This window comes from Dysidea avara, chromosome 1, assembly GCF_963678975.1.
Source record: "Dysidea avara chromosome 1, odDysAvar1.4, whole genome shotgun sequence".
Lineage (NCBI taxonomy): Eukaryota > Metazoa > Porifera > Demospongiae > Dictyoceratida > Dysideidae > Dysidea > Dysidea avara.
Window position 1 is genome coordinate 15840224 of NC_089272.1, and position 24779 is coordinate 15865002.

General features: G+C 36.6%; 1 long non-coding RNA gene across 1 annotated transcript; it reads left to right on the forward strand.

Annotated features, from left to right (window-relative positions):
- Positions 1–18764: 18764 nt before the first annotated feature.
- LOC136257615 (uncharacterized) lies at positions 18765–24779 on the forward strand. Its single transcript, XR_010702085.1, has 5 exons — positions 18765–19054; positions 21883–21929; positions 23999–24037; positions 24488–24588; positions 24639–24779. It is a non-coding gene; the product is annotated as an uncharacterized lncRNA (long non-coding RNA).

A 24779-nucleotide genomic window follows, 5' to 3' on the forward strand; every position in this document is an offset into this window, starting at 1 on the left:
TTCATAAACTGTTCTGATTGAGGCCGGCATGAATAAACAAATCCTGATCATGATTTAGGGTAGTGTGGGCACATATGCGTGTGCATGTGTGTATACTACATAGGTGAATAGTACGTATGTATAGCATACAGTGGAATCTAGAATCCAGACACTTTGTTAAGGTATCTTAGTTCACAACCTGACACTTTTGGTGGCTGATCCCAAGGTGTCCACATTACACTGTATAACTATAGCTCATAGTTACACTAAAAAACCATGAGGTGTTTAGCTACAGTTTAGTTTGCATGCACTCATCATTTTTCTAAGCAGGAGAAGCTGTATACGTAGGAGTGGAGTATAGTTGGTACCACTTCCTTCTTTCTGATACCATCTTTTGACTCTTTTGCTATAATAATTTGCAGCATTAGAAACATGTGAGCCATGTGTCATAGTGTCATACATACAGCAAACCCATACTGGCACTTCACCTTGGGGAATGAAAGTATCCAAACCTCATGAGTCGACAAATTGTGTGATAGGTGCTTATTCAAAGGTACAAAATATCAGGCCACAAGAATACACTACAATAATTAATCTGCTTACTGTATAGTCTTCAGGTAATGTTGGTGTCATGGAGATAAACAGTAACATTCAGGAAAGAATACAGTTGCACACATCTCAATTAAACACTAGTTTCCACGAGGCTACAGACACTTGATACGCATAGACAACTGATAGATCACAACTTTGTTGGTCTCACGGATTGATCAAATACGCCGGAATTGATGTCTTTACCCACGAGATGGGGCGTGCGCTATGTTAAGTCTGAACATAACGATGACATTTTTTAAAGGCTGTGCGTAGAGTCACAGCAATCACGTGAATAAAAATAAACTTAGACAAAAAACCTAAGAAAACGAAAAAGAAAAGCTTGGCTAAATCAAGGCTCGAACTCGGGACCTCCCATACTCTAGCCCAGCGCTCACTCCGGTACCAGCTAGTCTAGTCCCTTAGTTTGTACCTTATAGTCTATATGTCATTCACGAAGAAGCCTATATAAATAACACCAGTAAAGAAGAAACTAAACCTGAATCCTTACCCTAACCCTAACTCTAAAGTACAAGACGCATCCCCTAAACTCAGTATCCAACTAGACAACTTCATCAACATCGATTCATCATCCCAGTCAGTTCCACTGTATCGTATCAGAAAAGTTTCTTTCCAAATACTTTAAGAGAATGGAACACTTTACCTAACAACTTTATTGAAGAGCAATCCACAGAAATTTTTACCAACCACCTTGTCATCACACAATAAATAATCTTATGTATGCATGTATGTGTTAAATGTTTTTTTTGTTTGTTTGTTTGTAATTACCTGGGTCAATTATCAGCTATGCTGTCTCGACCCAGTATATAATCATAATCATAATCATAGTCGAATGCTCGGGGAATACTACTAGGCGCGTCCCCTAAAGTTGAATGCTCGGTGCATACTAGGCGCGTGCCCCAAAGTCGAATACTCGGAGAATACTAGACTCCTGCCAACCCTAGCTCGCCTCAAACTCAACAAAAACTTACCTTCATACAACTAGCTAGTGTGTGAATTCTGGGTGTCTGCGCCGTGACTTTAGCAGCAAAATGTCCAGTCACGGTGCCGTGACTCTAGGCACAGCGTTTTTAAAATTATAATCTCAGCTGTTGTTTTTTTTTTTCGTTGTACCTTCGTAGTCTTTAACTCGATTTCTTTCAAACCATAGGCAGTGGAGAGGGGGACCATGCCCCTCCTCCCCCCACTTTTAAGGGACACTGTTTGCAAGAAAAGATCGAGATACTCTAATAGAACAGTCAGGATATGGATACTCCAATAGAGCAGTCACAGTATTCAGAGAAGCAGTGTAGCAAACTACTTAGCTACGTATGTGTAATTATAAATAAGGAGATATAATTGGTGGAGAGCAGCTATTGTCAGCAGGCTATGACCTTTTTTTTTTCTTTTTTGGTCTTCAACTTTCAGCTGGCCTGGCCCCCTCACTCTTTGGCCTGCTCCACCGATCCTGTTTCAAACCACAAAAGATTTGAAGTTCAATAGTTAACCTATCCATGTACCAATTTTCAGCTTCTTTCCATAAGCGGTTCGCCCTGTAGGCGTGACCGGTGTGACATTGGTGCCAGTCATTTTTCGTGAATAATCGCTAATAACTCCTTGACTGCTTATCGTATTCCAGTCAAACTCGGTACCAAGATGTACCTTTATACTCCCCCTTCTGTGTGCCAAATTCCAAGGAAGTCGGTTATTGCGTTCGCGCGAGGCGCTCGCGTTTTATGGGGGTGGGGTCTATTCTACGGAACGGAACGGAATGCTTTCTCAAATTGAAGCTTGCAGCTTACCATTGCTGTACAAGTTATCGGTGGCACTTCCAGCAGGTAATCAAACGTACCCCAAGAAAGATAAAACGAATTTAAGGATCGATTGTGGGTTCTTGTTGGTTGTCATTAGTAACGAAGTAGAGTTCTACTAATTGTGGGAATAGCTGACTCAATGTGTTCATCTTCAGATGTATCAAGTAAGGAACTTAATGCATGACTAGTATGTGAGTTGTTTTTGCTTACTTTGACTTCAGAATGTACAGTCTGGGGCCCAGCCTTTCTAATCGGCATAAATCAGTATGTAACTACACTACAAAGGAAACAAGTATGGTGACAAGCTTAGTCTAAGCAGAATCTAAAGGAATTTTGTGCAGTGTGCGAGGAGCAAACATTCAGACACCTCAAGGAGGCTATATTGTGTGAACATCAATGATTCATTAACAGAGTAGTGGACTAATGCCAGCCTGAGTAGTGAGTTGAATCCAGGATGGGGTCTATTTTACAGAATGGAATGCTTTCTGAATCAAAACTTGCAGCTTGGCTAGCCGCTATCATTGCTGAACTTGTATTTTATCAGTGGAACCTCCAGGAAAATGGAATAGGATAATAATAAAATATTAATAGCTGTCTCATGCAGTGATTGTTCTACTGCCTGATATATCAAGCAGGTCTCTTCAATTCATTTATTGCATAACCAAGGCAAGTTTTGTTACTACAATACAGTAGCTGATTGGATGTCAGTTGTTTCTGCTGATCTTGACAAGATAGTTTAGAAGACCACTCAATTTCTTCAGTTTCAGAGCATAATATCCACAGAGAAATTAACTAGAAAGTTACTGGTGACAGGAAAAGGCTAGGTGATCATGACTTTCAGTCTAATAAACAGAATATATGGTTGATTGAGGGAGGTATCACTTTCAGAATGCTCAGACGACCAGTGATGAGATGCATGGATTCATCAAATTATTGTTGCAGTTGGAGACATTAAATATCCAAAAGCAAACTGACTGTATAATATTAATTCACTTTCTTTATATTTTCTCAATTTTGAGCCTGTATACAAATAATTAAATTTTTCTTAGTCAATAGAAATCCTACAATAAGATGGGAGAGAAAATTATCTGTGTTTACCTATACTGTACAACATCAAAGGAAAATGAAGAAAACATACAGACAAATCAATAAAATTACTACAACTACAATAAGGTGAATTACAAAGACTGGTGAGATCTTGGTTAATTAATGACAGTGGTTGGAGATTAAAAGGGTGGTAACTTCTTGTTTTTGAATATGTTGCAAAGTGGAGGTACAAATCAAAATGGGATATCAATTTCATTATGAAAAATTTGTATACATAAATAATCTAGCAATACTGTATTCATTTGTCCTCCACTTAAATATGCTACAACAGTGTTGGTACATTGACAGTCTACCTTGAAATCTCAACTCTAGAGTAGATCCAACACAGAGCAGCCCGCACTGTAACAAATACATGTGATCCCACTGTAATTTCATGGATCAGCTGGACTGGGAATCACTTGAAAATAGACGAACAAATTTAACCTGTTTTGTTTGAAGTGAAGCATGTGAAATGTTACACTTAAGAAATCCTAGAATTCTTAGGTGGTATGTGATTAATGTGAGCGTTCCATTTCAGGCCTGACTAGATACATTGAAATTACACACGCATCTTGGTCCAAATCACGTTTGCCTGGTGGCTATGGGCATGGTTTCACATGCATAGAAATCTTATAATTGAGATTTGGTTGATCTTGGAGTTTTGGCATTTGGCCTGATTCAAGGCTAGCAGTCAGACACATCCTTGAATTTGTGTAACAGAAAAAATCAGCTCACTATTGAACACAGCATTAGTCCGCTGCACCGGCTGCTAATAACTTCATGCATATATACACTTCAGTGATGTTTGCAGAATATAGCCTCCTTGCGGTCTGCCAAGATATTTGCTCCTCACACACTGCACAAAATTCTTCAAGTTTTAATTCAGCTGGCTCTTTCCTGTTACCAGTCACAGCTAGTTCCTACTTGCTTTATTTGTACACTGACTTATGACTTGAAAAGCCGGCCCAGGCTGTTTTCTAACGTCAAAATAAACAAAACAGCTCACATAAAGTGCCCTTCTTGATATATCCGTAGATGAACCATGGATGAACATCACTGATACAGCTCATCCCACAATTACTACTTCGTTACTAATGACAATTAACAAGAACCCACAATCGATTTTTGAAGTCTCATATCTCGGGAATGCTTGAAGCGATTTTGCTCAAATTTAGAATGTGGAGTCCTGACTTTGACGGGCATGTCCACAGCAAAAATTGTAGTGCGTTTCATAGATGCAGCACGGAATTACGAATACTTAGCTATACAAGTTAGTATATGGCCTCAAATACAAGTGCTATGTATAGGATTCCACCTCAATTATGGTAGGTGGAATCCCCCAAGAATAAGGATAGAAGGTGTAATGGTTAAGGCAATGAAGCCTGCTCTTGTAATAGCAATAATTGGTAGTACAATGCAAAGGGAGATCCACATGCAACACAGATAGTTTACGTATATGCATGGGTTACTATGAAATCTTAGGTAACAATTATGAGATTCTCAGAAATATCTATAAGGCCACTTATTGGTAAATATGTTTTAGATCCCCCACCCACATTGCTATGTCTCACCACCTAAATTTGGTCATTGTTATGAGCCTTCTTCAGTGCAAAGCTCTAATAACAGTAACAAGGCCAGGCAAACTTGATTACTTGTTTCTCATCCACACAAATCTGGATTTCCATGTGGGCAGGAAGTCATTTTTCATTTTCATTATCACAGAAAATACTCCAAATCAAGCTACCTGTGACTATAAAGGTTGGAAAAAGCATTTTAAGAACCAGTACTTACATTTTACCACCGTTTCCGTGGTGCAAGTTACATTTGTTGTGCTGTAAAATGATAGCCAGCCTTCTTAGCATCAAAATACGTGTGCACATGATTGATAACAGCAATGATGAAATTAGAGGTGGTGGGGTAAAAAGGGATGCATGTGGGGATGAAAAACAATTAATCAAATTTACCTGGCCTTATTATATTTTAGTAATGTTTAATGATTGTATAGAAGTTATAAATGAGCTTGCTTACATAAGCTAGGCATAGAGAAAGGAAGGCTAGATGGGTTGAAGACCAATCCCAATGTCAGGATAAGGTTAACCCTTTCACTTCTCAATAAGTTCAGATAATGACAAATAAAACGATCAAGATACTCTAATAGAGCATTCAGCTATTTGTAATAAAACAGTCAGGTGCATGTAAGACTGTAATGAATAATGAGCTGCCCTCCCGCATTAGTTTAGGTTAACTTTCTGATCTGAAACAAACGATTAACAATAAGTAGCCTAACAGAAAAAAAAAAACAGAGTGATGTATACAGGCAATACTGTTTTCAGTTAACCAGTTACTATATACTTTTGTGTATCCACATAGTGAAACATTATTGTTTTCTGGTGACACTACAAGCACTGGCAAATAGCTATATCACTCCTCAAAGCTTCCTCACTAATGTTGGGAAAAAACATCACAATTAGCCTAGCTATAATCATGCCATAACACTGCAAATGCTAACATTATCAAGTTAATTTTGGTGTTACTCAAATGTCTATTGTTTTCCATAGCTACTTCATGTGTACAATGCTGCTATCAAAGATGTAATGATAGTAAATGGGCCACAAGCAGTGAATTAGTTCAAAGCCAAAAAAGATTCCTTACAAGTTTCTTAAAGAATATTCAAGTATAGCTTCTAAGCTAGTATAATATGAACAAGTGCATGTGTGTTGTCTAATAAGGTTGATATCTTGTAGATAGGGTACGTACCCAGCTGCAGGCATTACATAACTGCAAAATATAGGGGTAGAGGTGTGTAGACAGAATATGCATACATGTTAACTAATTTTGCAATTGTTTGAGAATTGAGTCCCACTGTTTACAAATACACTCTCTAGGTTGATCTCAATAGGATAAAGTGGTTAGATCTCTGAAGAGGGTTAATTTCTTAGGCACAATGACTATTTAATTGCACAACATATCAATCACTATAAAGTTTCCAGGTTGGTTAAACAGATTCTAACTATTGTATATTCATCATTGTGTATCAGATGTGTATCAGATGTCATCATTAAGCACATATCTCTATATATTATAGTGTATAAAAAGCACACAATTTACATACCAACATACCCATATTTACATGTCCGCTGTCATGCAAAAAATGTCAGTGATTTCTAAATGAAAAGTAAAAACATTGGATTTAAAAATTTCACGATCACTTTATTGTAATACACTGTTGAGACTAACCAAACTATGTACATATATTATGCCTTGCAATAAACAAATTTTGCCTTGGTGTAAATGGACATCTTCCTCATTTGTGCCTAATATAATAAAGTAACATCACCAAAGAGTACTAAGTGACACTTAAAAGTAATACATAGATCTTGAACTGACAACACATGTACCACACTGTATTTGACAGTATATTACTGCTTGGACTCTGTGCAACATAATAGGCAGTTGGTGGGTTATCTATACAATTGTGTGGATTTAAAGCTTAGCAAATGCACACATGTGTCATGGAAACCATGCAGTCCTGTCTACAAATTATTGCTAGACAGGATTATTTGCAAAGATTCTAATTTAATGAAATTGATATATCCTGCATATCAGAACTGTTCACATACTTTACCAAAATAATCTGAAGAACCCAACACATTCAGACATAGGAGTACAGTGGTAACACCACACTTAGAATTTCATCAAGCCATTAATTGAGATACAGCATAACCATTAGCTTACCTACATGCGTTTGTTAATCCATGTAGGACCAGACAATTGAGCTAAGCCAATTTTAACCACACGTTTCACTGAATAAGTGGCATCCAAATAGTAAAAATGGATAAGAAAACCCCATTAAAAGCTTAGATCTGTAGCATCCACAGTGGCTGCTCATATTTTCTTGACCCGTTGGTTATATAATCACTTGCAATGAACACATTAGTCACCAATAATATAGGACTCTACTTACTACATTGCACAAAAATATTTGAATAATATGGTTCAACGGCATTGATTCTACCTGATTAAATGGTTACAGACCCTAGGTATATTCAAATGAGGACTTTTGCTTTGAGGAATCTTGCTTTGAATCAGGAAGTAGCTCAGCTAACTTATTGTTAGGCGTCTGCAAGAGATGTGTGCAGATAATTGAGCTACAAACAATAATGTTGTTATTTGCACTATACAACAAAATTAATCTAATATCATTAGATCTAAGTCCCTGAAATTAGGTTAGGTACTCCTAAGGCTGCAGCACATGTTGCTGTCAGACCTTCAGTGCTGGTCACTGTAAAGTGCTAATAATAATAATAATAAATAATAAATCTTGCATGAGGGTTTATGTCAAAGTTTTCAACAAACAACACTTGTGCATGGTTTTCCATGACTAAAAAAATGTTAATACTTGTTCTTCATCATTTCAACTATTAAAATCAATTCCTTAACTTATTCACAACCAGATGATCAGCAAAACTACCTGTATATCGCCCTCTACATCTGCACATGCTTCTCATTATTAAAAGCAGCTGATTTATAACCAGTACTTACTTTCCTCTTCCAAGTATAATGGCCATGAATTATTTTCTTTGTACATTTACTACTACGTGGTACAGCTGAAAATTGATATTATCAATACATTTAAATTGTAATCCATGGCATAACAAAATTGTAACCTAGCTGACACATGAAGCTGAGGTACAAACTACACTCCACCACTAAACAGGTAATATCTCAGTACCTGATTACATCAGGGTTGAAATATAAATCTAACATAATAGCTGCACAACTAAATTGGTGGCATGCATCTCTGTACTTAGATCAACAATAGTACAATGATACTCGTGTAGTAATATCATAGTGTTGACTGAATCCTTACTTTTAAGATGTGACCAAGGATCAGGTTACTGTTTAAGGAATTCTATGTGCAAAGGATGGAAAGTCATGTGGAATAGCTAAACAAGGATATGCAATGTTATGGCATCTTAAAGGTACTGGTATAAAAGACCCAAATGGTTCAGATAGCAACAAGATTTTACCTGATACAAAATGTATGCAGGACTGATCACAATAGCAGTAGTGGCTGTGCTACTCAGCTTTGGAGAGAAAAGCTTTGCTCAAAGTACATACACACTGAAAGTGGTGGAGGATGTGACCCTGGAGCGTGGATTTAAAAATTTCAACTACTTGGAGTACTTGATAGTCGGACTACACCCTGACTACCCTAAGAAACGTTCTTTGATAAGATTTGAAAATATACCTAACGGATGTACAACTGTCAGCCATGCCACTATGTACCTATACTACCAGTATTCCCATAAGTTTGGTTCTTACACTAATGTTGAGGCACCCTTCATTGCTCGCACCATACAAGCTCATAGAGTTCTCAAATCATGGAAGGAAACCCAAGCCACTAGCACCAAAAGAGATTCTAGTAAGTACTGGAGTACACAATGGCTTGGCTTGGACAACACTGATGCTAAAAGTATCTCAACTGGTGAGACCACCATCTATCCTGGTCATCCAAAAGGATTTGTTGGGATCACTGTGACATCTGCAGTAAAAGATTGGAATGCTGGATATCCAAATTATGGAGTGGTGATCTGGGCTACTAATGAGGATCAACCTGGCCGTGAACCAAGATTTGCTAGTAAATCAGAAAGTGATTCCACAAAACACCCTTACATTGTTGTCAACTGTAGTGGTAGTGGAGGTGATGGGACGGATCATCCAACTCTGCCAACTGGAGATGGCGATAGTGATACTGATCCTACAACTCTACCAACTGGAGATGGTAGTAGTGATACTGATCCTACAATTATGCCAATTGAAGGTGGTGGTAGCATTAGTAGTGATCCTCCAACTCTGCCAACTGATGACTCTGCCAACTGATGACTCTGCCAACTAATGATTTTTTTTGTCACTAATGGCTATTTGCATTGTGATATCAGCCTTTTTGTATATGCTTACATTTTTGCATTATGTATTATGATTATAATACAATTTTGTGCATAATTTGAGCATATTAAAACACACACACACACTCACATGTGCACGCATACATACACAAATACACACATGTACACACTGCATCACTATGTTAACAAATAAACTGTTATGTATCTCAGCACTTCATATATTAATGTGTGTTGTGTGTTGCATGTACAGCAACAAACATTGAACCATAGCTGTAGACCCCTAATATACACATAGCATTTACCATCTAGGATAACACAAAATCATTTTTGTTATGTCCATGAAATGTGACGTGTTCTGAATCAATTCACTCTTTCCTAACGTATTTATTTTGGTAGTAGTAGTAAAAGTAACCACAAACATATGTAAAGTAACCCTTTGCATATTATTGTTGGCTGTTGACAAGTTTTGATGCCATAGAATTGTATTGTATATCTTGCTCCTTCATAATATTATACGTATGATGTAAGTTAGTTACTGTACATATATGAACTAACCATGTTAGTTTCTGTGCCAAGTATATGGAAATGTGCATTACCTTTACATACATTCACAAACGTGACTAAATTTCAAAAAGGGTCTTCTATTCATGGTCATGAGTGACCTAAAATACAGGAAATAATTTAAAATTCCTAAAAATTTGGAATTCTATATTTAGAAATAGAAATAAATAAATTTTAGGATATATAGAAATCTGGAATTCTATTTCCAGATTTCTATATATCCTAAAAATTTGGTTCTTTAATCTTACAGAGTTGAATGTCTAATTATCAACATATTGTTTCTCCCAATTTTTAGATATGAGTCTCCGAAATAATTATGGAAAAGAAGTGGTGTCTGAAAGACTTCCTTTCATAAATGCAGCCATTAAATCATGACACCAATATTGTCATTAGCATCAGCCATGCCAGTTACTAATTTTAAATGAAATTTTAGGGTTTTATAACTGTTAAATTTATTTCGTTCCTTTCTGACCTTTAGAGTAGTCCAATAGTGTATGATTGTTCTGTTAGATTATTTGACTGCTCTACTAGAGTGTCTCGACTTTTAAACATGAGAAAGGACTATTCCTTATAAGCTTTATAGTCAAATTAGAACATAACATTTTATATACATATACATACCTATTCCTTCCACTGGAAAATTATTGCTGTATTATATATTTATAAACCACGTTACATCAGATGGGACTGTAATCTATAACCAATGTACATGCTCATTGATGTGACTTAAATTGGGAGCAGAAGAAAGGTATAAAACTATTATATTGTTTGGGTTCGGATTAATACAGAAGGTAATTATATGCCAGCTACGTGGCTCTCCTTAAATGCCATTGGTAGCATTAAATAAATATATATACAAAAATGAACGATAATCAGGAAGCACGATGCATGAAGGAATAGTCTTATCCTTAGGTTTCTCTAATAATTTTGCACTATCTAAAAAAGATAATAAATAATTATAACCTGTGAGCAAAAGCAAAGACAATTAATTCATTTGGGAACCTTAGCTTAACACATGCTCAGAAAAATGGATGTACATAATTACTGGGACTATAGCTGTGATCTTTCCCATTGTCTATTAAATGTGCTAGAATTATGCTTAATTCTTCAGACATGCATCCTTAGCATAATACAGTAGGAGTAAGACTTACATTTAAGCTTCTAAAAATCAAAATACTCTGACAAAACAGTCAACTACTCTAATAGAACATCCAAAATTCTAAAGTTTCCAAAGGAAATTTTCTAAAATAACCACAGCATGAATGAGTCAGGATACTTACTATAGGTGATTCACTGCAGCTGTATTTTGGTACCTTTTGCATTGATTTATTAATAGGCTACATGATAAAATGTGACTGGGCCTGCGAAAATAGGGCATGTGGGCACATGATTTTTGCATACTTTTTCAAACTTTCATCACCCATAACTTTTCGTATCATTATGCTATGACAATGTAATTTTGAGCTCTTCATAAGCATTTAATTCGCTTTATGATGCAAGTTACAGAATACAAATTATTCTGTTCCAGAACTGAGATATGACCTGTAATATGACATGATGTAGTTTGTGCCCACATGCCCTGTTTTTGCAGGCCCGGTCACAAATATACTTTTATTTTTATTTATTAAGGCTTTACAGCACAAGTGCCGAAGGTCTGTAAGACACCTGGTCCTACAGCCTGTTTAAAGTTGTTACAGAAAGTATGTTTGAAAAGGTGGAGAGAAAAAATCCATGGCTGCATGGACCTGGGCAGCCTCGAACCTGCAGCCATTCAATTAACGCTCGAACACTTACAGGAATCTGCCAGGCAGTCAGGATGTTTTCTCCTTGTTATTTTCATGTACATGTGTCCATAGGAACTCTAGAGAGTGAGTTATTATCTCAAAGTACCCCATGTGGAACCAAATGGATATTAGTTTAACATGAAAAACATTATGTTAATTACTTTGGGAATTGCATCCTTTAAGTATTAAATGTGAACTATACTACAGCAGTTATGCTTGCTCTCTATATTACAGCTTTTAATTAGTATTATTACTGCTATGGACTAATGATGACCACTTTAATTTCTTTTAACATGAAGTGACTTACAATACATAGCTACGTTTATTTATTAAATTGATTTTTCAAGACTTCCCATGGAAGCATGTCCCCTGACCCATGAAATAGAGTATGGTCCATGTGCTCAGTGCATTTTACACACTGTACACAAAATATTTTCTACTTTTCTTATCCCCATAATAAGAGCAGCTAAGCAACAAATTCATTGTTGTAATCATTCACTTTGTGATAGAAGCTCCACATTTTCTGTGGAAGTTGAGTAAAGTATATTAAATAATTTGAGATATGGTGCCATGTCAAAATCATTGCCTTAGGGCATGTTTGGAAACTGTTAAACTAGGTTATAACCCCATTCTAGCTGGTCAAGAAACCATACAAGTACATTCTGAATCTTTTTTTACTTAAATAACATAAATGTATTTCAAATTTACAAGTGCAATCAGAAAATCACTGTTTTTAAACACTTCTAAAGGAGACAATATTTCAGTGGAAAAAGTATGAACACAATCCAATAGAAATAATATATGTGACTGGGCCTGCAAAAACAGGGCATGTAGGCACAAACTACATCCTGTCACACTACAGGTCATATCTCAGTACTGGAACAGAATATTTGCATTCTGTAACTTGCATCATAAAGCAAGGCCCATTCACATATTGTACACGTATGGATTTGTATACCTTGACCCTCCCTAATAACCTAAATTAACACCTCCTTTGTTCAGCTTTTGGATATGACTATCCCTTGGTTGTCTTTGCAGATTCAAATGTTCAGTATGAGCACTTTATGGCTTTCCTAATACATTTTCATTGGTTTCATTTGTCAAGTATCTTGAGCATGATATGATTGGTAATTTTAATGGCACCTATTCTTATATGATATAGTATGAATCAAATAAATATTGTACCAAGTTTGGTGCTTTTATCAAAAAGTGAATGTTTTTGCTTAGCTGCTTTACTATTGTCCTGTTAGTACCCCACCCCCTCTTATGAAATCCTAGATCTGCCCCTGCTTTAAGAACACACTTTGGTTGTCCGACTCATCTGACTCCAACAGTCCTAGGCTGTCTTCCTGGTTAAGCATCATCACAAATATACAATTCAGGTGATGTACCAAAGCTAATTCAATGTATGCCATGTAAATGCTAGTGAAATTGTCATTATATTTAGTGACAGTATACTGTATTGCAGCATCAGATAGAATGTGATAGGGAGTCACAATTATTATTACTTAGAATATGGTTAATTCAGATGGTAAACCAGTGGTGAATAGCTGCTTGGACATAGGTAAGCAAAGCAGTAGCTATTCCTAAACACAGATGAAACCTGAACAGTACCAACAGACTACAACTATACTATACTCATCAGTATAATATGAAAGCGAAGGTCCCATTCCACCCCCCAACTTTTTCATCGGACATTGTTCTCTTTGGCACAATTGAAAGGTCTGATAGCACAGAATCATATGTAATAACTCCAGTTACCACTGGCCAATGATCATTAAGTTATAACTTCGACGATAAGAGTAACTGTACATGTTACTTAACTCCTTTCTCATGAATTCATCAGATACAGCCACCCACCTCCAATCTAAACTCTCCTTAGCAACTATATGTATGTATGTCAGTAAGTATGTAAATAAGTAACATAGGGTAATGTACAAGGCTGTTGGTGCATGTTACCTTCAGACCTTTGGTGTGTTTACACCGTAAAGTTTTAAACAAATAAATGTTTGTAAGGAAGATCCAGTTACTCTAATAGAGCAGTCAACCACTCTTAGATGAATAGTTTTTACAATTATTTTAATAATTGCAAAGAACTGCTTAATTATTACCAAAAATATACATAGTAAAATTATCAAAAATGATTCTATAAAATGTGAATATTTCCGGGGGGCAAGCCCTCACACCCCCACAAATAGCATCCACCACCCCTGCAATATACATGTCATACTAGAGAGTTAGTTATAACTATCTATCTGCATAAACATCTAGCTGTCAAAATGTCTTACAAGTTAGTACATATATGGCCTCAAATACAAATGCTGCATATAATAGGATTAACTGTAGTTATAGTCACAGTAGGTGGATCCTTTACTAATAAGGAAATGGTATAGTTTAGTTAAGGCAATGAAGCCTGCTTTTGTAATAGCGATAGTTAGTATTATATTGCAAAGTGACTCCAATGATTTATGTGTATGCCTGGCCTGCTAGAAAATCTTAGGTATGTAAAAATTATGAGAAATGATTAGAGAAAACATAGTATTGTATACAGGCGTCACTGTTATCAAGTTAACCAGTTACTGCTTTTGTATATACACATAGTGAAACATTATTATTTTCTGGCAACACTAAAAACACTGGTAATTAGCTATATCACTCCACAAAGTGTCTTCACAAATGTTGGAAAACTTAACAGAGAACATTATGGTGTTACTCAATTGTCAATAGTTACTATACATGTGTACAATTACAATATTAATACTTTTATCAAAAATGTAGAAAATGGACCACAAGCAGTGTTTGTGTGCATTAGTTCAAAACCACAAAGTCTTTAAGATACCTTACTATTTCTTAAAGAATGTTTAAGTGTAGCTTCTAAGCTAGTACAAATAAGGGTGTATTCCAAAAGTGTTGATATCTTGTGAAACCTTGTAGATGATGACTGGGGGATTATCACTCTGCTACATATTATCCTACAAGAGTCCATTAATTAAGCAAAAAGAGATAATATACTAATAAACATACAAGTACACACCTGACTGAGTACTAATGTTGCTATTACTGTAACAGCACATGATTAGATGTACATTTATGTAAACAACTCACGTATGACTGAGTTATATACTAGCAGTGAAACCTACCTACGGAATGTAATATGGAAAGATAACAATGATCATACTTAGTACCAACCTGATGATGATGTTCTGCTTTTCCAGATCAGTTAATTTATGCTTTTGAGGAAGTGATTGGTGTTTTCATGTATAAAAATAAATAATAAAAATATTAATAAAGTAAAATAAAAGGTACCACTATTCCTATTGAGCATCTAGTACGTATCTTACAGTGTATATAGAGTTGTCTTGGTTAATATTTAACAATGATACCTGTGAATGACCACCTATCTAGCTGGATGGAAAGGTCACCTTGCTAACTTAAAATGAGATGCATATGCACTAATCCACTGGTTAATAAGCAGCTACTTGCATGTTAAGGCCAAGAAATCTGGTGATTAAACAGGTTTGACTGTCACAGTGCATTTGGGATTTAGTTCAACTAGCTATATATTTTCAGTGCGTTGATTTTAGGTGCTGTGCTACACTTTCAGTGCTGCACTTAAACTTCCCTAAGGCATTACAGCATTATAGAAAAGGAATTCTGGGCTGTATAAATAGTCATATAATTGTCACTTAGGAACCCACGCCAAAACAAGAAAGCCTGAGTTTCAGTGCTTTCCTTCCTTAATGGGTAAGAATCTCTATGACTATGTATAGGTATATATTTGTATATACTGTAAAGAGACTTCTTTTAGTGTACATTTTCAAAGATAGTGTAAGATACTAGCAGATGATCTGAGCTGGAATTATGTTAACAGTCAAGATAATGTTATTGTTGGTTTTTTGCTTCTATTTTAAATGCAACATCAATTAGACCTAGCTATAGCTATACCAGCAGTACCTCATACATTAAACCATTGATCAACATGGAATACAACCAGTACTATAACAATACCACGAACTGATTATAATGAATCATCATCTCAGACTAATGTTGATTGGGTTGCAGGTCCAGTTACTTTTATGATGTGTTTTTGTATTTTATGTTTTATGTTTCCACTTGTGCTATAGAGTTTTGTTGTTATCATAAAAATGAGAACAACATATGGTTAGGAACACTATGTTGTCCATGTTACACATTATATCGTATTCACAAGTTTGGATTTTATTGCTATGGTAACAATTAGGATTAGATGTTTAGGTACAACATGTTGTCCATGCTACACACTGGATAATGTAGTAATTGATTACAATCTCCTGGAGTTAGTCCACCCTGTTATGACTATATCGAATGTAATTTTACCACCATACAATTTTAGAATACATGATAGAGTGTCACATGAATAGACAGTCTACAAGGCAATCAAAGATTCAAAAAGATGCATACAGAATTTACCATAAACAAATTTACGTATCTTGTTATAATGGAGGTACTTGAAATGCAAAGTAGAAAACAGACTGAATTGTCCATGTGGTTATTTCAGAGCTTATAATCCTCCATGTAAACTAGTTTACCATACATCAAGACAATCTATTCTAAAGTTGTGTGGTTCTTCTGTGGCTTAATATGCCACATGAGTTAACTTTTGCAATGGGTCTGACATTAACAGTCATTGCCAAACTGTACTGTGTGTATGAGCTATAGCTTGAGCCAAAATTTGTGTATTATCAACTAGTCCAAATGCCTGTTGATGCATCATGTTTATGAACATGCATCTTAAACATTGGTATAGCTAACTGCAGCTAACTGGTCTAAGTACATGTATGCTACTCAAATTGGACACATGCATAACACAGTACCATTTACTAATTCATTTGATATGTCTGTACATATTTAATACAAAATATAATTAGGAAAATTACGTGAGTACATTTCACTTCATATTCAAGTGTATGATATACCGTAAATGTACCATACTGGGGCCACTTGATGGCCATTTTGTTTTCAGCTCATATATAATTAGGTTTGGTGGGCACCCTTCTAATATTGATAAGTACACCATAGAGAACTTGTGTACCAAAAATGGTGCTTTTATCCACCCTGTAACAATAATTTTGCTAAGCTACCTCACTAAAAGCAATTTCTTTAAATTGTTATAGTATATAGGTGTATAGAAACATTGGCACGCAGAAGATATAGTAGCTACTAGAGATAAAGCAGGTGTGTATGAAATGTGAGAATGTTAAACATGGGAAAATTATTGGATATCATGAGGAAAAAGCAATGTATTCCCAATACGTGTATGTTTCTATATTAATTGGCACAGGAGAATGTACACAATTGGCCATGGAAAATATATAAAGTGTGATAAGCTGATGCATACCTACGTACATGACTAATGCTACTGTCTTATCATGGTGTAATAAGTTGAAAACATATTATGATTGCAGGACATAAAGAAAGTAGACTAAATATGGGCATAATAGTAGGTACACATTATATATGAGATCCAAAAGTAACTATATATGGCATGACAGTATTCTGCAATACTTACAAGTGAACACAAATTATGAGACTATGTGTCTTTATGAGTGTATAGAAGGATAATTACAAAGGAACCAGCTTGTAACATAATATGAAACTGTGGTTCTTTAGTTCTTGTTAGCACACAAAATCTGTCAGTTCGTTACTATATATGGCAAATCATCTCCTATAGCAACATGTCAATAAGAACCATACAGCAAGATGTACACTAAACATTGGTTGTGGAGACATGTACACTTGTATGGAGTTAGAACAACACATGATATTCAAGCTGAGCTGAACTTCCTTGGACATCAAGCACTCACAATCAAGGTACTTCATTTGGCTTCTTCAAAGATTTTGAGCTTGTATTGATATGTGACATGTATCAAAGCAGATGTGACGATAACATCACAATATAAAAGTGTTTATTATGTATCTTTTCAAGTTATCTTTTTATTATTGCCGTACATTATTACAGTAATTGTACAGAAATACTGTATGAATAGCTGATTAAAAATAGATTGTGTTGTTACTGCCCCTGCAGTTACAAGCATCTGTAGTACATTTTAAACATCTTGTCCTTTGATTGCCAGCCTGCAGCTGGTCCTAGGTTTGTGTAATGTTCCTTATACATACCTCCAGCATAATACGATTACCAAATACTACTGTAAGTACACATAAATTTCTATTGTTACAATTATTATTACAACTGGACCACTCAGCTCTTAGACAATCGGACAACCTCATAATGTGGAACAGCTGAATGTAGTGACCCTACTACATTCTTATAAGAATTATGGACAATATATTAGTATGTTTGATATATCACATATGTATAACTTTGAAATATATGCATATGTATTATCATAACACATGCAAGCTCTGTTACTTGATATACATAGCTAGCAACAAAAAATAGTGTATTATTGTTGTAATGTTGATATCTTGTGAACACATGCATAACAAATTTTTACTGTTAGTGTGTGCAAATAAAGAACTTTTTGACAATCTACTGTAGCAAAGTTGTGTTGAGTATCTGGAATGCACAGTTTCCTATGGCATTGTAAATACAATTTTATATTTCTTAACCAGCTACATACAGTAGATAGTGCATCAAGATCAAAGCACAGGCAAAATGTCAATGTCAGTAGCCTTTTTACAAGCACTCAATATGAAGTAGTGAAAATAGTGTGCTGAACACAGGCGATGTTAACTGGTGTTACCATTATGATTTGAGGGTTATTTAGGGAATTACCATGTGACGACAGACATTAATTTTACACTTTGAGTATAGCTATTAAATTTGTAAAATTATCACCAATAAGTAGCATGATATACAAATGGTGTGTAAATGTTACATACCAGTCAGTACCTCACAAAACTGGCTAGAATATGTATACAGTGTATAGGTATTAGCATGTGGTAGTAGCACTATATAAGGATGCGTGTATTTTGGGGCCAATTATAAGTCTAATATTACAAACGGTAAAGTAAATAGGCGCTTCGCGCGCTGCGCGCGCGAAGCGCCTATTTACTTTACCGTTTGGTCACTAGGACATTAGGCAATTGGAATTCGCAAATTCCAATTGCATAAGTTTCAATGCTCAAAGTTTAAGAATTTATAAACACTGCTGACCTGGTTTGTTAACACGTCGAGGCGTTAATTTCCTCTGTTCCTGACATGGCAAATAATTAAAATTTTAGCGTTCATTCAGTACGCACGTGGTGTAGTGGTACTAGGCTCTGTCCAGAACTCAAGTCTACCCCCAAGGAGTGGTCAGCACACAGAGAAAACTGCTCAAACGGACTAAAGGTAAGTAGAATAAGTAGATACACACGTTGAGATTATATTGTTTTGAAAGGCTAGTGTGGTACCAGACTACTTTCTCTAAATAAAATGCACCAGTTGGCGTGGCTATGGTAATCTTGCATAGACCAGACAGAATTTTTTCTTAGTGTGTGAGTGCGGAATAAGTGGCCAATCAGCACCCACCATAGAGCTAGTGAAACGTTACACAGAAATTCTATGGGAAGTGTACTAGATCACTTATTCCCCACCCACACACAAAAGAAGAAAGTCGGTCTGATCTTAGCTATATTATAGTGAGTGATGTTGAAATGGGCTCCTTCACCCCATTGGTATTCCCTACTTTTTGGGGGAATGGGAGGTGCGGCTAGTATTGCTTACAAGAGGTTAGCATTTCTGCCTGCTGCTTAGAAAGACCAGTAGTGTAGTGTCCTGGATTAGATGCTCCACCAGTTTTTCTTTACTGTAACCCTGCCAGTCCAGTTACTATCGCAGCACTTGACCTTGCAATGTGTGAGGGTCAGGTGCATGCTTCCATCGCATGTACTTCAATTGCTGTTTCTTGTTTATTTACTTGTTATTTTTCAAAAAAAAAAAATCGCGCAAAAAAAAATAAATCCAGTAGTATTGGCTACCAGCTTTTTTTAAAATGTGGGTTGTGGAGTAGAAAGAGCAATAAATGCATTGTATACAAACTGGTTAAACCTCTACCTTATCCCATCACCATTGTATGGCATGCATATGGGTTTAAGTCTCCACAAAGGACTCGACTGTATCGTTATTAGAAGTAGACAGCATGCCTATACTACCTACTGTCAAGGAGGTGTCACTCTAATGTATCCTGTATTGTACGATCTTCATCCTTTAAACAAGGGATTTTGGCATAGGACAGTACAAGCATCATTTCAAGTAGCACTTTTACATTCAATAATTGTAACGTGATCTTGGAAACCTACCTTTTTGGTTTATTTTCTGTTTAATAGGTTAAATGAGGTATTAGGTGCTTATCTATCTTGTGTTAAAATTTTAGTTTAATATCCTGAAACGTGGCTGGTTTACTGTCCGGTACATTACAAACTAGTGCATTAAGGTTTGTGAGTGATTAAGGGTGACAAGTGGTGTTTACCAATAATTCCATACATGGTCTGATATAATCACCGAAGCTCCTAGGAAAAAGAAGCTTTGGGTGGGAAACTTTACAGCACGAAAGTTTAATAGTTGCTTTTATCAAAACAAATTGTTGAAATTTCATTTAAGTTTTTGCTGTATGTAGAAGTCAAGGGTCAAGGTACACTCTTGGTAAGAAATCCAACTTTTGTGGATCGTCAACCATCCTGAGATCATAAGGCAGGCAATGTACTAGAGCAGACGCCTTATTCCTTATACAGACACCTTATAAATTTGTTTTTCATGGCCAACATCAAAGGTGGGGGTATTACTACTAGGTATAGCCTAAATATTTCTTTTCAAGGTTAACCCTTAAATCTGCTTTTCGAAAATGCATGTTTACACAATATGGACTCGCATGGTGACACTAGGTGAGATAACTTAATTCTTACAGCCTTACAAACACACATAGATTTAAAAAGTGTGTCCACTGGGCTACTTGGAGGAGCACTGTGACTACTGTGGCTTACTTATTATGAAGTGATGAACATCGACATGTCAAGTCTCCGTGTTTCATAATTCTTGCCACATGCTTACTTTTGATTGTGGGATTACTCACGTAAATCATATATTGCCTGATACAAAAATTCACGACAAGTCCTATGGAAGTCACTGCAAGGTGATAGGAGCAACTACCATCGAGTCATCGACCATTTTATAGAGGTATGTAATAAAAAGTTTGCATGTTCCCTACCAAAAAGTTATTTTCATGGCCTCACTATGTAACATTAGGGTAAAACTCTAGGTATCATTTTAATCCTTGTTCCATCACAAGTAGAATAATGCAAATCGCATAGCCATAGAATGGATGCTTCGAAAGTTACAGCGCTCTATGCAAGGCATGTGTATTTATTAAGTTTAAATCCAGTTTTCTTGATTATGCAGGTTTAAGGGTTAAGTGTTGCTAAAGGTAAAATTTTCACAAATACAGTGGAACCTGTCTATAATGGTCACCTTGGGACCAGATATATCTGGCCTTTATATACAGGTGGCTGTTATAGAGAAAACCTGCATAAGGTGGTCAGCAACATTTTAGTGGCTATGACTGTTATAAATGAGTAATTATTATAAAGAGGCTCGCGCCAACCGCAATGTAGTAATATTTTAGTACAGAAACAGCAAGGTGAGCCTGTTATGGATGTTGGTTATAGCTATTGAATACGATTAAGCAATGAAGACTGATAGATTATATAGTATTTATTGAAAGGTAGGAAGTGGGATAATTGCCCGGCGCATTAATTGAAATGATGCCGTGGTGCCAGGCAATTTGCTTAACAAGCCACCATAAAAGGTAGCGACCGCTATACGAAGAAGAAAGTTATGTATACAGTGATTCATGGGCAAATTCTTGGTTGGCCGTTATACGCGTTAGACAGGTGACCGCTTAATGCAGACCACAATGCATACATTTGTATTGGAAAATATTTGGGACCTCGTGACCATGGCCGTTATACAAAGGTGACCGCTTAATCCAGGTGACCGTAACACAGGTTCCAATGTACTACCCAAATGTATTACTCTCTATGGGAGGTCTAAATATTTCAAGGATAAAATTTTGCTGATACCCCCCCCCCAACACTGCACAATCAGCAAAAAAAAGTTTCCCCTTAAAATATTTAGGCTATACGGTATATGCAGTGTAATGCACTTGATTTATTTTTTTGTAGCCAGATGATAGAGCGCTGGTATCACATACCCGAGGAAAATTCTAAGTGTAAGTTTAACTGTTAAATGAAAGTATGAATATACTCATTTGATAGTTGTTCTCCACACTACATAATGCCCTTGACTTCTCTACTACTCTAGATCTTTTGTGTCACAATTTCTATTTGTATATTGTATCATTGTCAAGTTTCATGGTAGTGAATTATTCTTCCCTAAGATTGGCCATGCATTGTGACATGTTTAGTGCATGGTTGTAAGTTTAAAGTTCACTCTCAGTGTGCTCCAGTACAAGTCTGTCCCGTCCAGTTATTTAATGAGCTTTATCCACAATTACATCATAGCACAAAAATGGCAATAAGAGTGGGGATTGTTTGTACAGATAGCCATTAGAAGGGATAACTTTTGAGATTTTCCTCGTTAAGAAAGTGAGAGAAATCTCTGGTAAGACTTGTTTGTTAACTATCTTTCTATGTAGAAGCATGCACAGTTGCTCTTCTCGAACACTCCAGATCTGGTTTTGAAAATAAAACCAGAGCTAGGTAAGTATCTAAAAGTGTGAAAATGCATTCCCCAACAGAATTTTCTCCTGCTGTCTTCATGGCAAACATCTCAAAAGCTTATCCCTTCCAATGGCTCTGTACAAAGTACCCCCACTTGTAATTGTGAATGAAACTCTTTTGGGACCTTTGAAATGTAGCCCACCTAACTGTGCTAGTGATGACGTGGTATAACAGGAAGAGTAAAATTAATGCTAGATGGCATGTTATGCACAGAAGTATCTTCTAAACTGTTTTATAGTTTAACTATCATGTTTTTTCTCGCCAATCCTCTCAACAAAGCCTCAAAGCTGCTCTTCATTTTCATTCACGTTCGTAAGGGACATACACACTTTCAACTCAAAGGGATAAGCTATTCCTGGAAGTCTACAAGGCCTGTACCAATGTTTTTCAGTTATTAAATGCCTGTAAAACTTGAAGAGAAAGTAAATCAAAAAGTATAAGGAGAGTCGTGTCACCCATGTTTCAGCCTGCCAGAAAGAAATCACAAAGTTTACTCGTAACTGTTTATTACAAACTTCATTTCGCTTTTCTTACGTACAAGCTGCTTTTATCATTTAACGATTTTGCTCACGTAAGTGCGTATGGACCAGCATAGATAAGTAGATAGGCATGCACACGCACACGCACACACACAGTGACCCACACACACACTGCACACACACACACTGCACTACACACACATGCACACACACACACTGCACTACACACACACACACACACACACACACACACACACACACACACACACACACACACTCACACACACACACACACACACACACACACACACACACACACACACACACACACACATGCACACTACACACACACATACACATGCTACACACTACACACACACGCACATGCACACACACACACACACACACACACACACTAATACACACATACTGCACTACACACAGAAACACACACACACACACACAAATGCACACGTACTACACAAATACACACTACACCACACACGTTCTACACACTACACACAAATGCTACGCACTACAAAGAGACACACAGACACACACTGCACTACATACAGGTGCACACACTACACACACACACACACACACACACACACACTGCACTCACCACACACATACTACTCACACACGTACACTGCACACACACACACACACTCTACACACATACCTTACACACAGACTTTCTACATACTACACAGAGACACACACGCGCACACTACACTAAGGCATGCACACGAACACTACACGCACACTACACACATACCACACACTACACACACACATTACACACATACCCTACACATACATGCTACACACACACACTACACACGCACACACCACATACGCTATAGTAGTGTCATGTAGTTTAGCAACAGTAGACACATGTAGTTATAATGTAATGCTGCTACATGTGTCTCTGTGTATGTGATACATGGATACACGTGTCTCTCACTACATGTTTCTCTGTGTAGTGTCATGTACTATAGTAGTGTCTATAGTTTGCATACTGCAGTTTCACACCCATCCCAGAGTCTAATTTTCATTACATCTCTTTTTTACAGACATGCTACTGGACACCCAAGAATTACATGTTACTGCTGGTGAGTGTACTTATATGCTATACACATTTATTGGGTTTGACAAATCCGACATGAAGCAAGGCCATTTGGTCTTTAGCAGCTTTTTGGTCTCATTCGAAACTCTGTGGAAGTGAAACAATATGCAGTCACTGTAACGGATTGCATTTTAAAATGTATATCCTAAAGTATGATAATACTGTATAGTTCTGCAACCTCTCTCCATGAGACTCGGACAGTTCTCCTGTGGTTTATTGAAGCTCAAGCTCCTGAGTAGTGCACAGGCATCCCAGCTCTGGTTTACTGGGTGGCAAGCATTGTAGCTGTGCTTCACATGGCTCTGCTTTTTTTTTGCTTTGTTAGTGTGTGCATGTGCGTGTGTGCGTGTTGGATAATGTAGTCCAAAAGTATGTGTGTGCATGTGCTTTCTCCATTTTCCGTTTTGTTATATCATGTTCAACTCTAACTTTGTAGGTGTGCTATAAGAATCTGGAGAAGTATGTGTTATAGAGAAGACACCAAGGAACAAGATGGTCGATTCGAACCATGCTAGACACAGCGTAGTGTTTCTCAATGTAAGCTACATTCTGTTCTGTGTTGCTGCTTATTATCATGTGTACTGCAGGTCATCAATACTCTTGAGAACTGTTTCCTAATACTGTTAAAGGATATTGTGACAAACTTGACTTTTCACGTGTAATGTGTGCTATGAAATAGTGTTGTATAGTTCATTCAGAGCTTTGTTAAGAATTCCAATTTATACTTA